The 16,151-nt window shown below is 43.1% G+C and overlaps 1 protein-coding gene across 1 annotated transcript in view; it reads right to left on the reverse strand.

The window, feature by feature from the left end:
- LOC115175767 (partitioning defective 6 homolog gamma) overlaps positions 1–16,151 on the reverse strand; it is a 43,251-nt gene that overhangs the window by 3,651 nt on the left and 23,449 nt on the right. The window lies entirely within an intron of this gene.

Below are 16,151 nucleotides of genomic sequence, written 5' to 3' on the forward strand. Positions count from 1 at the left end.
TGCTGTGCTGGTCTAGTGTAGCTCTGCAGTCAGTGGGGTGGAACACAGAGCCATAGGAGGAACAATTGTAATCAAACCAAACCACCAGGATGGGATTACAGTTGGAATACCAATCATTCTGAGCTTCAGTTGTACATAACACAGTTTGCAAGCAAGTGTGATAATGCAAAACAATTTTAAAAGATTAAAAATAAAATAAAATGTATTTAAACCAACCCAATATGTCAAGGCTGTATTCCGTATACCGGGGTATTTGGTTTTTCAATACCGTTGAAACTATTTAAAGTTTTTCAATAAATGTGAATATTCATAGCTGCTTTTTAAGTTAATACCTGCAGTCAACTTGTGCAATACATTCAGAGATCCTTTCACCCGTCACATTATTTCACATTAGGAAGCTTACAGTAGTTCCCAAGAGCAGTTGCGCCAGTCACGTGTTTGTTTGTAAATAGCACAACGGGAGAAAGTGGGAGCTGTTGTGCGGTGCACGAGGTGATGAATTTACACGCGTATGCAATTCACTATCTAATGTTTGGTATGAGACATCTTATAAATGACCTTCTGACATGTTGGAGCAGTCAAAGAGCTCTGGATGAGTTCTGTACAGCTGCCATATTTTCCTTGCGCTTCCTACTAGTGTTTTTTCCCCTCCTCCGTTTGCCCCCCCCCTCTTCCTTCAAAAAAGCATGCATCACAACTTTGTTCATTTGCACAATCTCTCGTTTGCTTTCTCTTTTAAAATGTCCACACCCACCGAAAATTACCTTTGGTAGCTATTAGCTATGCTTCAATAACTTAACGAGCTGGATTTTCATTTAGTTTGTTCCTTTTCGCTCGTTAGCATATAGCTAATAATGTGATTTCGCTATTACTTGTACTACATTTTGTTAGCATTCTGGTAATATACGGCCAACGTTTTTTGCTGTTGCGTTTTTAGCGCCCCGCGCTAAATACCAGAAATCCCAGTATGGCAGAAGAACGGTATGACTGTATGAAAATCTGGATACCGCCCAAGCCGAAATAGGTCACCGCTTCTCTCAGACCACGCAATCACAAAGACAGGAAGAGACAAAGAGAGAGAGATGGAGATAGATACAGTATGATAGTGAGAGGACTGCTCAGGCATAATAAACTCATCCTGTGACCTTCCTTTCAGGACATGTCTGTTGTGTGTTGAGCCACAGCCAGGGATGAAGTTTGTCTGTACAGTGTGAAGCACCGTGCTGCAGGAACAGGAAGCCCTACTGGGACACACACACACTTCCATGGCACAATGGGCCACGAGTCATAGTCCCTACTGGGGTGGACACCTGCCTGGGAACTCGGTGTATGTGTGTGTGTGTGTGTGTGTGTGTGTGTGTAACAATATAGCATATGGATGTGGGATAACCATATAGTCACATGGTATGGATGTGTTCCCTCTGCCACTTCCTATGCTAAAGTATTTGTTTTGGCCAATTCTCTCTGTGCTAATAGTTTCAGTGGGAATGTGTAGCAGCACCGCGGTGGGAGTGTTTTATGCACTACTGTACTGAACCATAACTCCCAGGCAGACTGTTGACTAAATGACTTTCCCCACTAATGAAGGAATCTCATGACAGGACACAACACGCCGTTTTAATAATGCTGTTCTGAAAGCAAACTGCTGCACTCCTTGCTACAGATACAGATGGCCACAGCTATCGAAGGTACGGAACCACATGCCACAGAACCCCGTCTGGCCAGTTCTACTGTTGATTTTCACATAGAACCCACCCTGCCAGCCCCAGCCCTGCACAACCAGTCAGAGAGGCTGAAAAATACCTGTAGACACCTGTTCCTGTTTCACTGCTGCTTTCAACTGTTGTATTTATGAATGCTTCCCAAAGCTTCTGAATATCAAAGTATGGTGCAGAAGTTATTGTTAGTTGTGGGTCGAGGTAGCAGGGAGCGTGATCATTTAGATTGAAGCCAGACAGGATTTTATTATAGGGAGGAATGTATGCCACAAGTGCAAGTCTGCTGATGGGAAACACATTGAGGCTGCACTGAGCCATCTCATTACCAAGGTGGACTGGTCTACCAACATGTCCCTTCCGTCCCAAAATCATTGGCACACCTCGGCCCTGGGCAGGCCTGTGTCCCAGGCATACCTCATGCGACACGCTCTGATGGAACTACATTCCCCCGGTAAGGAAACCCCTTGACCCAGACCGCCCCAGGATCCAATATTCCTAAAAAGAGAGACCTATTTCCAATAACAAGAGAAGTTGGCAGCAGATCTAATGGGATCTGAGTCCTGGCACTAGAACCAGGATTTATCTGAGGACGTTATTCTGTCAGCTTGCCTCCTGGCTGGCTGGCCCGCCCCACAACCAGCCGGCTGGAGTTTCCATCCCAGGACTGCATGCCGTGGCAGAGGCCAGTTTGGACCAGACAACACCTGACCAGACCAGCGACTGCCTGTTGTGCCAAGAGTGGATCAAAACAGGATTCTTTCCCCTTGACTAGGCCCAGTACTGTCTGACTGGCATAGAGAGAGACAGGCAGAGGATGCTGGGCTTGTGGTCTCAGTCTGTTTCATCTGCCCAACGTGCCCAGTCACGCAGGCTGCCGTAACAACTCCTGACAAGAATAATCCCGCTGCACTGATGCATGATGGGAAAGCAAACGTGAACTCATTGATCAAAGGCTCGCCGGTCGTTACCAGACATCAGAACTAACTGACTCCCAATGTCCTTTCCGAACTAACAGAACATTGAGGGTCAAGAAAGAGTTTATGAACATTCTAAGAAACACACACGAGAGAGAGAGAGAGAGAGAGCAAGAAAAGGGTGGCGTCTCACCAAGTTCCAGGACGGATGAACAGACTGCTGACTAGAATGGAAAGACAATTCATTCAAACCCAAATACTTGGAGGGTAAGATGGAAGGAGAATTAGCCCAGTAATGTGATCGCTGCAGCCCTGTTGGATGAAATCGAATGATCAGAGCATGATGATGTGGCTTCTAGAGCGTCGGGGTAAAAGGAATTTAGAAAAAGTCAATGCTTCTAGAGTCAATAAACTTCAGCTCGATGTTGACCGACGCACCACAAAACATGTACTAATGGTACTAATGCTGAGTCAAGAGAATACAGCTGAATAGTTGGGCATGAAACTGAAAACACTGACACGAACCCAATAAACTTGAACATCTTCCTCATGAAAACTAGTCTGAAAATGAACTGGGAGGCATCTGAATTGGCATCCACATAGGCTCTGGTCAAAAGTAGTGAACTACGTAGGGAATAGGGTGCCATTTCAGATGGAGTCACAGTGAATGAAGTGCTAAGGTACAAAAAAAGAACAGCCTCAACGAAGCCATGTGATGCTGGCCAGTCACCTGACTTGGCTCTCCCATCCCAGTACAGGTCAGGGTTTAGAGGTGAAAAGTATAGTGCCTACATTCCTCTGTGTGTAAGAGGGCCGAGAAGACCCTCCACCCACGATCTGGTCAGACTGCAGGCTGGCTCTGTGGAGTTTCACCAGTCAGGAATGTGACACCTGATGGATATGGAGATATCTCTGGACAGGTTTAACTTAACTCAGTGTCTGTAGCTACTCTAGCCTTGCTTGTCTGTCAGCTAGTCCTAAACCTCCATCCTCTCTATAGGGTGGGCTGAATCCCAAATGGCACCCTATTCCCTACATTTCTCTCCTCTTGTTAACCGGACCTGTGAAAAATAGCCTCCTTTCAAGTCCTACTGGGTTTTTACTAAGTCCAATAAAAGCAGGAATATAAAGAGTTTTATGATCAGTCATTAGGCCTCCCCATGTGCTTTGATCTCAAACCTCTTGTAGTAAGTTTAGTACTGAATGTATGTATTCACCAGCAAGGTGAATGTAGCCTACTGGGCAGCACAGGGCACAATGAAAAACAAAGTACAAAACAGTTTCCATTTGAGACACTATTTTTAAGACCATTTTTTTCAGTTCAAATCTAGGAACAGTGCTTATTATGTGATGTATTGTTGTTGACATGTGATAATAAAGACTGGTACAGACGACACAAAGACTGGTTTATAAAATGGGAACATTCTACACCTCTGACAAACCAATCATTAGCCTGGCTTTACAGAACGTTAACACCAAACACTAGCTTTACAGAACGTTAATAAAAACACTAGCTTTACAGAACGTTAACAAACACTATCTTAACAGAACGTTAATAAACACCAAACACTATCTTAACAGAACGTTAATAAACACCAAACACTATCTTAACAGAACGTTAATAAACACCAAACACTATCTTAACAGAACGTTAATAAACACCAAACACTATCTTAACAGAACGTTAATAAACACCAAACACTATCTTTACAGAACGTTAATAAGAAACACCTTTGCTGCAACATAAATCACATGTCGACTTGTTCTGTTGCGTAATCTGTTTAGTAATTAGTCTGACGTAAGACTAACGATCTGAGCTGGGGGTTAGTTGGTATTTGTGATAGACGACAACATGTGGCATGTCACACCTACGTCATGCAAAAGCTATGATGCAGAGATTTTTGGGACTCTCAGCACCTCTCTCTGTTTACCAGGTATACTGTAGTCCTCTAGGATCTCCTCTGTTTACCAGGTATACTGTAGTCCTCGAGGATCTCCTCTGTTTACCAGGTATACTGTAGTCCTCTAGGATCTCCTCTGTTTACCAGGTATACTGTAGTCCTCTAGGATCTCCTCTGTTTGCCATGTGTAGCCTACGGGATCCAGACCCTGATTGTTCCTTCAGTTTGAGTTAAATACTTAACAGAGACTCGTCAGAACCATGTTGGTCAGCCAGCAGCAGCCACACAAGAACAGAACATCAGGTTTCTGTCAGGCTGGTGTGGGAGGTAAGAGTTCACGGAGAGAGGGTGAGAACATCCTTCCTCCAGGCCAGGCTTGGGTTAGGGTTAAGGTTGGCAACTGGGTGTGACCCCTGGAAGAAATGCTAGTATTTAGATGAGACCTTGCTACAGACCCCTGCTAGGCCTGAACAGCCAGCTCACTGAGGAACACATGACCCCAAAGATCAAGAGCCTCCTCTAAAAACAGCATGGGTAACCACTACTCCGGCTGTACTCCGGCTACTGCAAAGACTGCTCACGCAACACAGCTAGGCTATCGATCTGCCAGAGAGACAATACAAGGGGTCTTTCTTACACCACCACAGGAACAAAGTGACTACACAGTGACTAACTGCACTTACTGCCAGTACAGACCAGAAACACCACAGAGCATGTATAGAGGGTACAGAGGGCACAGAGGGCACGGCACACAGCTGCCTTTCCCATTATGTCCCTGGCTGCTGTGGTTAGCCTGGCCCTGGTCAGAGATTACTGGAGAAATCCCCAATCCACATCTCCAGAAAGCACAACACCAACCACCAGAGGTTGTGCATCACCTGCAGGGAGAGGGCCAGTTAGAGGTTCTAAAACCTGTGTGATCACATCAGGAAGGTCTGAGTTGCAGCAGAGGACATGCCTGATTCCTCTAACACTAACATGGAAAAAGGAAATCACCTAGAATAAAAAAGAGCATTTAAAATGTTTATTCTTTTATTTTTTACATTTGACATTCTTGCCAGGGTAGCAGGGTCAGAGAGGAATGTTTAGGGGCCTGAGAACATACATAGTCAATGGCTGGTGGGGGGAGAAACCCTTTAAGTTCCACCCCCCCTCCCCAATAAACACACATAAATATCCTGTCTCCTCACACAAAAAATGTGCCCAGGAACTATTAGTCTGAGCCCTTACAACCACTGCTCCTCTATAACAGGGAGCAGAGCTAGAGGCAGGGGAAGATAGAGGAAAGCCTCTGGAGATTTGACTATATTCAAATACTGTCATAAGACTGAGACGGGGCAAGGAAGAGAGGAGGAGCTCTAGCTCCCTAAGAGTGCACACTCAGCAGCACGGCCCTCCCCCTCCTCCCCCTGCCTGTTACCACCAGACATCTGGGACCAGTTAGGGGGCTGCTGCTGAAGAGATCAGGGTGGAGAACAGGAACGGCAACACTACGACAGAGGATTAGCCTTCTCTCCTCTTCTTCAGATGCATCACAAGAGAGAGATGAGTAGACTGCGTGTACTCTATATACTACTACTGTTTGTAATTCAGCCATCTTCCAACCGCTCAGATAAATGGCCACCCTGAGAACGCCGACATCCACATGTCCCAAAAGTACAGAAGGAAAGTCTTTCAGCAGTAAATTGGGAGTTCAGGGCCCCATATTCATAAAGGGTCTCAGTTTGCCTTTTAGATCATAATGAATAAGAGGAGGGAACTGATCCTAGATCTGAGGCGCTCTGTGAATACAGGCCAGAGCTTTCCTGTTTTGGCCACTTCACATTTACAGCTGCAGCCAGACACAGCAGATTATAGAGACAGAGGGGATTGTGAGATCTAGGGATTGTGGCAGCGTATCGGAGCAGGGTGACGTAAATCACAGCGGTATGCTGGGAGTCAGGGCCACAGGCCACCTGTCTGTTCACAAACAAGAGAAAGAGGATGGAGAGAGAAAGAGAAATAGGAAAGAGGGATAGGGAGCGAGAGACTGGAAGGAGAGAGAGAAGAGGGGGACACGGAGAGAAAACACAGGAATACATCTCTCCTAATAGACATCCCTCAGAGTCTGAACCTCTCCAGGGAGGGAATTTATCTGAAGGCCACTTCATGTCAAATGGCTCACTCCACCGAACCCCCTACTTTCCAAAATGGGAGAAAAGTGATTTCTAATAGCATCCAATAAGCATGGCCCAAATAGTCTGAAAAAAAAAGCCTTATTTCGAGCCCATTGCCATCGTAGTCCACTAGAGAGTAGGAGTGAGGGTAGACATGGTGGATTAGGAACAGATGTTATTTGAACCACAACAGCAGGAGACTGCTGCCGTTTTTAGCCTGATACCGCCTGCGACAATAGAGATTTTAGCTTTAGGAAGAGAGACTTCACTACAAAGTAGGAGGAGACAGACATAGCACAATGACAGAGGACAGTTAGAGGTGAAAGACTTTAGTTTTTCAATATCATTTAACCAGCTCCAGGTTGAAAGCCTGGATCTGGTACACTGTTCATTAGGAGAGAAAATGAACAGTAGGTGTCCTTAGTGGATACATTAGAATTCATTTACAGGAGGAGTAGCTTAATACAGTGGTTTTGTCTGGCTTTCAACTTACTCTTGAAAGTTGTATTAGTAGAATGCACAAGGTGCAATTTCGAAATTGGGTAGTGCATCATCAGTTCCTCTTGTCATTAGGGTTGCAAAAGGTCGGGAACTTTCCGGTAAATTTCTGGAATTTTTTGGGAAATTTTCCATGGGAAGTTAAGCCCAGGAATTTTGCTTAAATTCAGCAAAAAAAAAGAAGTTAACTTTTAACAGTGAACCTTTTTTTTGGGATACACATAAGGCACTACTACACTGTCTGAGCCAAGGATTACATGCTTTCTGGTAAGTTTTGATGACAATACTGGGTGGGGTGGGTATATTTTATATAATATACATCATTTTTTGTTAACTAGTAAATAGTTGCCTACAGCCAAGTGTGTTTAAATAATTTCTAACTTAACAATTTCTGCTGGTTAGTTTTTGCTTAGCTTGCACCTGTTTCCATACATGTTTCATTTTGAAACATTTATCTTACAAAAAGGAGTTGTTTAATCTAACTGCTTAACTATTTTATCCCCCTAAATCTTTACAGGAAAATGTCACGGGCACTATCTGATGTGTGGAGACATTTCACTGCAGCTAATGTAGAAGGAAAAGCTGTGTACATTTGCAAATACTGTGCCAAATCATATGTGAAGAATGCAACAAAGCTGCAGAATCATCTGGCCAAGTGCATAAAGTTCCCTCAGCGCTCACAACAAGCAACCTCTGACAAAAGTCCCTTTACTTCTATTCGAGGTGAAAATGATGAATCAGACACCTTATCGATAGCAAAAGCTCATGGTTCTCCTGGAATCAGAAGTTTTTTTGACTCAATGGAGGAACGTAGTCAGAGAAATGCTGATGAATGTCTTGCTCGAGCTGTGTATGCAACTGGTTCACCACAGTCTGCCGATATGGACAGCCCCATCAAGAGGATCCTCCTGGATGATTTATTTTGGGAGAGAGTAGTAAGCAGCCTGAAACCTATGGCAGTAGCCATTTCACGGATTGAGGGAGACAATGTCATCCTGTCCAATGTTCAGACTCTGCTTGCAGATGTAAGAGAAGAAATCCATACTGCCCTGCTCACTTCACTGTTGCTCCAAGCAGAGGAAACTGCAGTTCTGAAATACATCAAAAAGCGTGAAGACTTCTGCCTGAACCTCATACACGCCGCAGCGTACATGTTGGACCCCAAGTACGCTGGAAAGAGCATCCTGTATGGTGCAGAGATCAACAAGGCCAATGGTGTCATCACTACCGTGTCTCGTCACCTTGGCCTGAAAAAGGGCAAGGTTCTTAGAAGTCTGGTGAAGTACACGTCCAAGCAAGGGCTTTGGGATGGAGATGCAATATGGCAGTCGTGCCAACATATCTCATCAGCCACCTGGTGGAAGGGACATTGTGGATCTGAGGCTCATTCCCCTTTTGCCTCCATCATCCTCCAAATCCCACCAACATCAGCCGCCTCAGAGCGCAACTTGTCCTTGTTTGGGAACACACACAGGCTGACCAATACAAGGGTTGAAAAATTGATGGCCATCCGGGCAAATTTCAGGCTTTTTGAGCCTGACAACGAGCCATCCTCAAGGTTGGAAAGTGACCGCGAAGATGAGGCCTCAGAGTTTGATGTTCAAGAGGTGGACCTTGAGGAAGTCCGGAGAGAAGACATGCAAGCCTGAGAAGAAGACAACCAAAGTTTTAGTTTCTAGACTATCATTTTACAGATGTATGTTGAAAACGTTTTTGGGAGATACGATGAATCATTGGGGATCATTCAATATTCCCTTTCTTTTGTTGTTCAGTGAAATCATCCCATTAAAGAGTAAACTCATTTAATTAAAAGTTCAATTTGTCACTAAATTGTTTGTCTTTCTATTAGAAGTATTTAGTAATTTTCAATTGTCTACCTATGATAAGGTAAAAGGTTTATGTTTCTGTCTCCATATGATATGGTAAATATATGCAAAAAACATCTACATTTAAATGGTATTAATTTGCATACATTTCCATTAATTCCCATGGAAAGTTTACACCTCTGAATATTCCCCATATTATGCAACCCTACATGTCATGTCAGTCATTGCATACCTTAAAAAGTAGAAACGTCCAGATCAACTAGCCCTTGTCAGCTAACATTTGTTTAGCTAGTTTCTTTAGCCCATAGATTTTGCTGTAATGTTTGAGTCACAAATATCACATGAAAACATAAGAATGCTGTTCATTGACTATAGCTCAGCATTCAACATCATGGTACCCTCCAAGCTCATCATTAAGCTTGAGGCCCTAGGTCTAAACCCCGCCCTGTGCAATTGGGTCCTGGACTTCCTGACGGGCGGCCTCCAGGTGGTGAAGGTAGGAAACAACATCTCCACTTTGCTAATCCTCAACCCCGGAGCCCCACAAGGGTGCGTTATCAGCCCCCTCCTGTACTCCCTGTTCACCCATGACTGCGTGGCCATGCACGCCTCCAACTCAATCATCAAGTTTGCAGGCTTGATTACCAACGACGAGACAGCCTACAGGGAGGTGAGGGCTCGGAGTGTGGTGTCAGAAAAATAACCTCAACAAAACAAAAGGAGATGATCGTGGACTTCAGGAAACAGCAGAGGGAGCAACCCCCATCCACATCGACGGGACAGCAGTGGAGAAGGTGGAAAGTTAAGTTCTTCGGTGTACATATCACAGACAAACTGAAATGGTCCACCCACACAGACATTGTGGTGAAGGCACAACTGTGCCTCTTCAACCTCAGGAGGCTGAAGAAATTTGGCTTGGCACCTAAAACTTTTACAGATGCACAATTGAGAGCAACCGATCGGGTTGTATCACCGTTTGGTACGGAAACTGCACCGCCCGCAACCGCAGGGCTCTCCAGAGGGTGGTGCAGTCTGCCCAACGCATCACCGGGGGCAAATTACCTGCCCTCCAGGACACCTACTGCACCCAATGTCACAGGAAGGCCAAAAATATAAAAAACCACCCAAGCCACTGCCTGTTCACCCCACTATCATCCAGAAGGCGAGGTCAGTACAGGTGCATCAAAGCTGGGACAGAGATAGCTGTTTTTCAATCTCAAGACCATCAGACTGTTAAACAGCCATCACTAGCACAGAGAGGCTGCTGCCTATATACAGACTTGAAATCAATGGCCATTTTAATAAATGGAACACTAGTCACTTTAATAATGTTTACATATCTGGCATTACTCATCTCATATGTATATACTGTATTCTATACTATCTATTGCATCTTAGCCTATGCCGCTCTGTCATTGCTCATCCATATATTTATATATTCTTATTCAATTTCTTTACTTAGATTTATGTGCATTAGGTATTTGTTATGAAATTGTTAGATATTACGTGTTAGATATTGCTGCACTGTCGGAACTAGAAGCACAAGCATTTTGCTACACTCGCAATAATATTTGCTAAACACATGTACACTACCGGTCAAAAGTTTTAGAACACCTACTCATTCAAGATAGCGCAAAGCTGTCATCAAGGCAAAGGGTGGGTATTTGAAGAATCTCAAATATATTTTTTTGTTTAACACATTTTGGTAACTCCATAATTCCATGTGTGTTATTTCATAGTTTTGATGTCTTCACTATTATTCTACAATGTAGAAAATAGTAAAAATAAAGAAAAATCCTTGAATGAGTAGGTGTTCTAAAACTTTTGACCAGTAGTGTATGTGACAAATAAAATTTGATTCGACTTAGATATGACAAAAATGTGTAGAATTGCAGGAAATAAGCTTTAAACCTGCAAAATTCTCTCCACCAACAAGAGGGGTGTGAACAGTTTGTGTCATGAACAGTTCTTGTGCCCTTAGAAACAGACGTGACGTGTGCTGGACGAGGGGGCCCTGAGTGAAAACGTTTGGGAACCCCTGGCCTAATAAATTACACTCACAAAGCCTAGAGGAGTCAGGGCTGTATTAGTCATAGACAGTCTCAGACTGTAAACCAAGTGCATCATTGGATGTTCCAGTAATGGTGAAATATCAGAAGGCTTTATTAGTGCAGGGGGATGGGGGGGTGGTGAGAGGGTGACATCTGATTAAAGCCCAATAGAGTTTCTGAACTCTAGAGGGAAGACATATCCACCACTGTCCCAGTGAGACCAAATTAGACAAGACATCTGCATTGGCAGCAGAGGGGGGTTTGCTGATAAACTGTGTCGTGGTGAATAAAGGTGTACCCATCCCATCCTGGACACTAGATACAGCCTCTCCCTGGCCTGGTCTCCCGCCACCCCCTCACCAGCCTGCCTGTCAGTGAGCAGAGCCAGACCTCTTAAACATAACCTCCTCCTCCTAACCCTCTCTCTAATCTCCCCAGGTTCTGGGTGACAACTAACAGGCCCTGAGAGAAGGATAAGGACTGTATCTTCACCGACAGACACTCCATATCTCTTTATCCCCGTCCCACATCTCCTGACCTCACTTCTCCCCCTCATTACAGAGAGGATCCGGGGAGTCTGACTACCAGATCACATGGCGCTCTATACCCAGTGGGGATGAATATTTTCCAGAAAATCTACAGAGTTTTAATACCGGGAAAAAATCATATTTATCCCGAGAGTCCCAGGAAATACCACAAAAATCAGAAGTGCTCATTTAAAACCAAGATATGGTCACTATGCCAGGGTTCTCCACAATTTTCTTTTTAAATCACACACAAACACACACACACACACACAAACACACACACACACACACACACACACACACACACACACACACACACACAGTAATGGCAGTCAAACAAAATTCAAGTGACCAAAGTTGTTAAGCTTGCTAGATAACCTCAAATGAATGACAGAATATCTCCTATAATTTGGCAAAATCGAGTTGATGATTATACAGATAGCAGATCAGCTCATGAATAATGGGGAGATGAGTGGAATTAGTAAAAATCTCAAGGCATCTTAACGGTGACCAGCTGTATATCCATATCGGGCCTCCCGAGTGGCGCACCGGTCTAAGGCACTGCATCGCAACGCTTGAGGCGTCACTACAGACCCGAGTTTGATCCCAGGCTGTGTCACAACCGGCCGTGACCGGGAGTCCCATAGGGCGGCGCACAATTGGCCCAGTGTCGTCCGAGTTAGGGGGAGGGTTTGGTTTTACGCCACTTTACTTGGCTGATTACGCTCTAGTGTCTCCTTGTGGCGTTCCGGGTGCCTGCAGGCTGACTTCAGTCGCCAGGTGTACGGTGTTTCCTCCTACACATTGGTGTTACTTACTTCCGGGTTAAGCGGGCGGGTGTTAAGAAACGCAGTTTGGTAGGTCCTGTTACGGAGGACGCATGACTCGACCTTCACCTCTCCCGAGCCCATTGGAGAGTTGCAGAGATGAGACAGGATTGAAATTGGATATCACAAAATTGGGGAGAAGAGGGTAAAAATATATTTATATTGAAGTCGGAAGTTTACATACACCTTAGTCACATAAACTGAGTTTAAATGTTTCACAATTCCTGACATTTAATCCTAAATTCCCTGTTTTAGGTCAGTTAGGATCACCACTTTATTTTAAGAATGTGAAATGTCAGAATAATAGTAGAGAAAATGATTTATTTCAGCTTTTATTTCTTTCATCACATTCCCAGTGGGTCAGAAGTTTACATACACTCAATTAGTATTTGGTAACATTGCCTTTCCATTTTTTAACTTGTAAACGTTTCAGGTAGCCTTCCACAAGCTTCCCACAATAAGTTGGGTGAATTTTGGCCCATTCCTCCTGACAGAGTTGGTGTAACTGAGTCAGGTTTGTAGGCCTCCTTGCTCGCACACGCTTTTTCAGTTCTGCCCACAAAATGAGGTCAGGGTTTTGAGATTGGCCACTCCATTACCTTGACTTTGTTGTCCTTAAGCCATTTTGCCACAACTTTGGAAGTATGCTTGGGGTCATTGTCCATTTGGAAGACCCTTTTGCGACTAAGCTTTAACTTCCTGACTGATGTCGTGAGATGTTGCTTCAATATAGCCACATAATTTCCATCCTCATGATGCCATCTATTTTGTGAAGTGCACCAGTCCCTCCACAAGTAAAGCACCCCCACAACATGATGCTGCCACCCCTGTGCTTCACAGTGTTCTTCGGCTTGCAAGCCTCTCCCTATTTCCTCCAAACATAACGATGGTCATTATGGCCAAACAGTTCTATTTTTGTTTCATCAGACCAGAGGACATTTCTCCAAAAAGTACAATCTTTGTCCCCATGTGCAGTTGGAAACCGTAGTCTGGCTTTTTTTATGGTGGTTTTGGAGGAGTGGCTTCTTCCTTGCTGAGCGGCCTTTTAGGTTATGTCGATATAGGACTCGTTTTACTGTGGATATAGATACTTTTGTACTTGTTTCCTCCAGCATCTTCACAAGGTCCTTTTGCTGTCGTTCTGGGATTGATTTGCAGTTTTCGCACAAAAGTATGTTCATCTCTAGGAGACAGAACGCGTCTCCTTCCTGAGCGGTATGACGGCTGCGTGGTCCCATGGTGTTTATACTTGCGTACTATTGTTTGTACAGATGAACGTGGTACCTTCAGGCATGTGGAAATTGCTCCCAAGGATGAACCAGACTTGTGGAGGTCTACAATTTCTTTTCCTGAGGTCTTGGCTGATTTCATTTGATTTTACCATGATATCAAGCAAAGAGGCACTGAGTTTGAAGGTAGGCCTTGAAATACATCCACAGGTACACCTCCAATTGACTCGAATTATGTCAATTAGCCTATCAGAAGCTTCTAAAGCCATGACATCATTTTCTGGAATTTTCCAAGCTGTTTAAAAGGCACAGTCAACTTAGTGTATGTAAACTTCTGACCCACTGGAATTGTGATAGTGAATTATAAGTGAAATAATCTGTGTGTAAACAATTGTTGGAAAAATTACTTACAAAGTAGATGTCCTAACCGACTTGCCAAAACTATAGTTTGTTAACAAGAAATTTGTGGAGTGGTTGAAAAACGAGTTTTAAATGACTCCAACCTAAGTGTATGTAAACTTCTGACTTCAACTGTATATATATATATATATATGTATGTGTATGTGTATGTGTGTATATATATATATATATATATATATATATACATATATATATATATATGTATATATACATATATATGTATGTGTATGTGTATGTGTGTATATATATATATATATATATATATATATATATATATATATATATATATATATATATATATATATATATATATATATATATATACATATATATGTATATATACATATGTATATATACATATATATATATATACACATATATATATATATATATATATGTATATATACATATATGTATATATACACATATATATATATATATATATATATATACATATATGTATATATACATATATATATATATATATACACATATATATATATATATATATATATGTATATATACATATATATATATATATATACATATATATATATACACACACACACACATTCTTTACTGAAATGCTCATATGGGCAGCAAATACAAGACAGTGCAGAGAAGCAGGGGAAATGTTTGTAGTGTTTGTATTTTGACATACATAAACGAGAGATGTGCTTTGATAATGCTACCTATGGAGTACAGAATAAAGTTAGGAACATTCATGCGAGACAGGAGTCAGGATTTGGGGTGTCAGTGGGATCGGGACTATGTATGAAAATAGCCAAGGCTCTAAGACTGGAGAAGATGGACAATTCCATCATGCCTCTCTGAATTGTTAACAGACTTCATGGTCTGTGACAGACGCCCATGTAGGGAATTGTGCATATGGCTATCAAATGTGTGTTTGAAGAGTCACGTGTTATTTTATAGGCTATACCGTAGGGGTTTCCTATAGGGTTTATTAACTGCATACGTATGCACTACGGCAGTATCCATTATGCGTGTGCTTTCAATTTATGGCAAATACGCTACGTTTTGGCTTCTATGCTACAACCTGTTTGGATAAATGTGCCATTTTATTTTTTTCTAGTCTGCTGCTACTCATGTTGTGTATTTGTGTGGAATTGCATTAGTGCGACATTGGGGATTTTTTTTTCTAATTTCTCAGGTCTTGTCCCAGGAGCCCAGTTACCCCTAATACTCAGCCTGTCCAATCACAACAGTCCAGGTTGACATTCACACCAGCCCTCACAACTTACTTACTTACACACACACACACACACACACACACACACACACACACACACACACACACACACACACACACACACACACACACACACACACACACACAGGCAAACAAACTCACATACTAGTGAGAAGGGAGAAGTGAGCTAGCTACACATCATTAAATGATGGCTGGGGAGGTGGAATGGGAAAGAAGGGATTTGGACAGGTAACTGCAGACTAATGGTGACAAAGCATCATGGTTTCATCCACCATTAGAGAAAGACAAAACAGAGAGAGTCTCACAGTAAGCTAATGCATTGGAGGGTTTCACTCAACCACAGTAAAACTGTCATCACTGTGATTCCCTCTCAGAGAGAGACATCTTATTTTGTGGTTGGCAAGAATATGCTTACGGTACATAAAGCAGATCTACATAACAATGTGAGATCATTTGATAATATCCTGCACATGTTAAATCAATGTGCCTTAGCCATAATATTATTTCACATTGTGTAAGAGCCAGCGAGAGGCTGGTTCTGTCCACACGGGGCAGTGTCAGCCCCTCTCCTCCCCAAGTAGAACCTCTGTCCTTGGGTGTTGTTGGGTAACTGTTAGGCAGGCTGGGACAGGCCCGGGCTGGAACTACCCCTGAAACAACAAAAGGCCTGGTCTGAAGCTCTGCTGCTACACCTGAACCATCCACACAACCAGGCTGCTTCCACTCTAGCTGTCACTATCTATAGTCTATAAAACTAAACTATTTATATTCTAGTGAATTCTCCACTAGTCATCTGAGAAGAGTTGGAACTCCTTTTCTCCTCCTCCCATCCTACCGCCCTGAACTGTTGAAC

This window comes from Salmo trutta, chromosome 36 (assembly GCF_901001165.1).
Source record: "Salmo trutta chromosome 36, fSalTru1.1, whole genome shotgun sequence".
In the NCBI taxonomy this organism is placed as follows: domain Eukaryota; kingdom Metazoa; phylum Chordata; class Actinopteri; order Salmoniformes; family Salmonidae; genus Salmo; species Salmo trutta.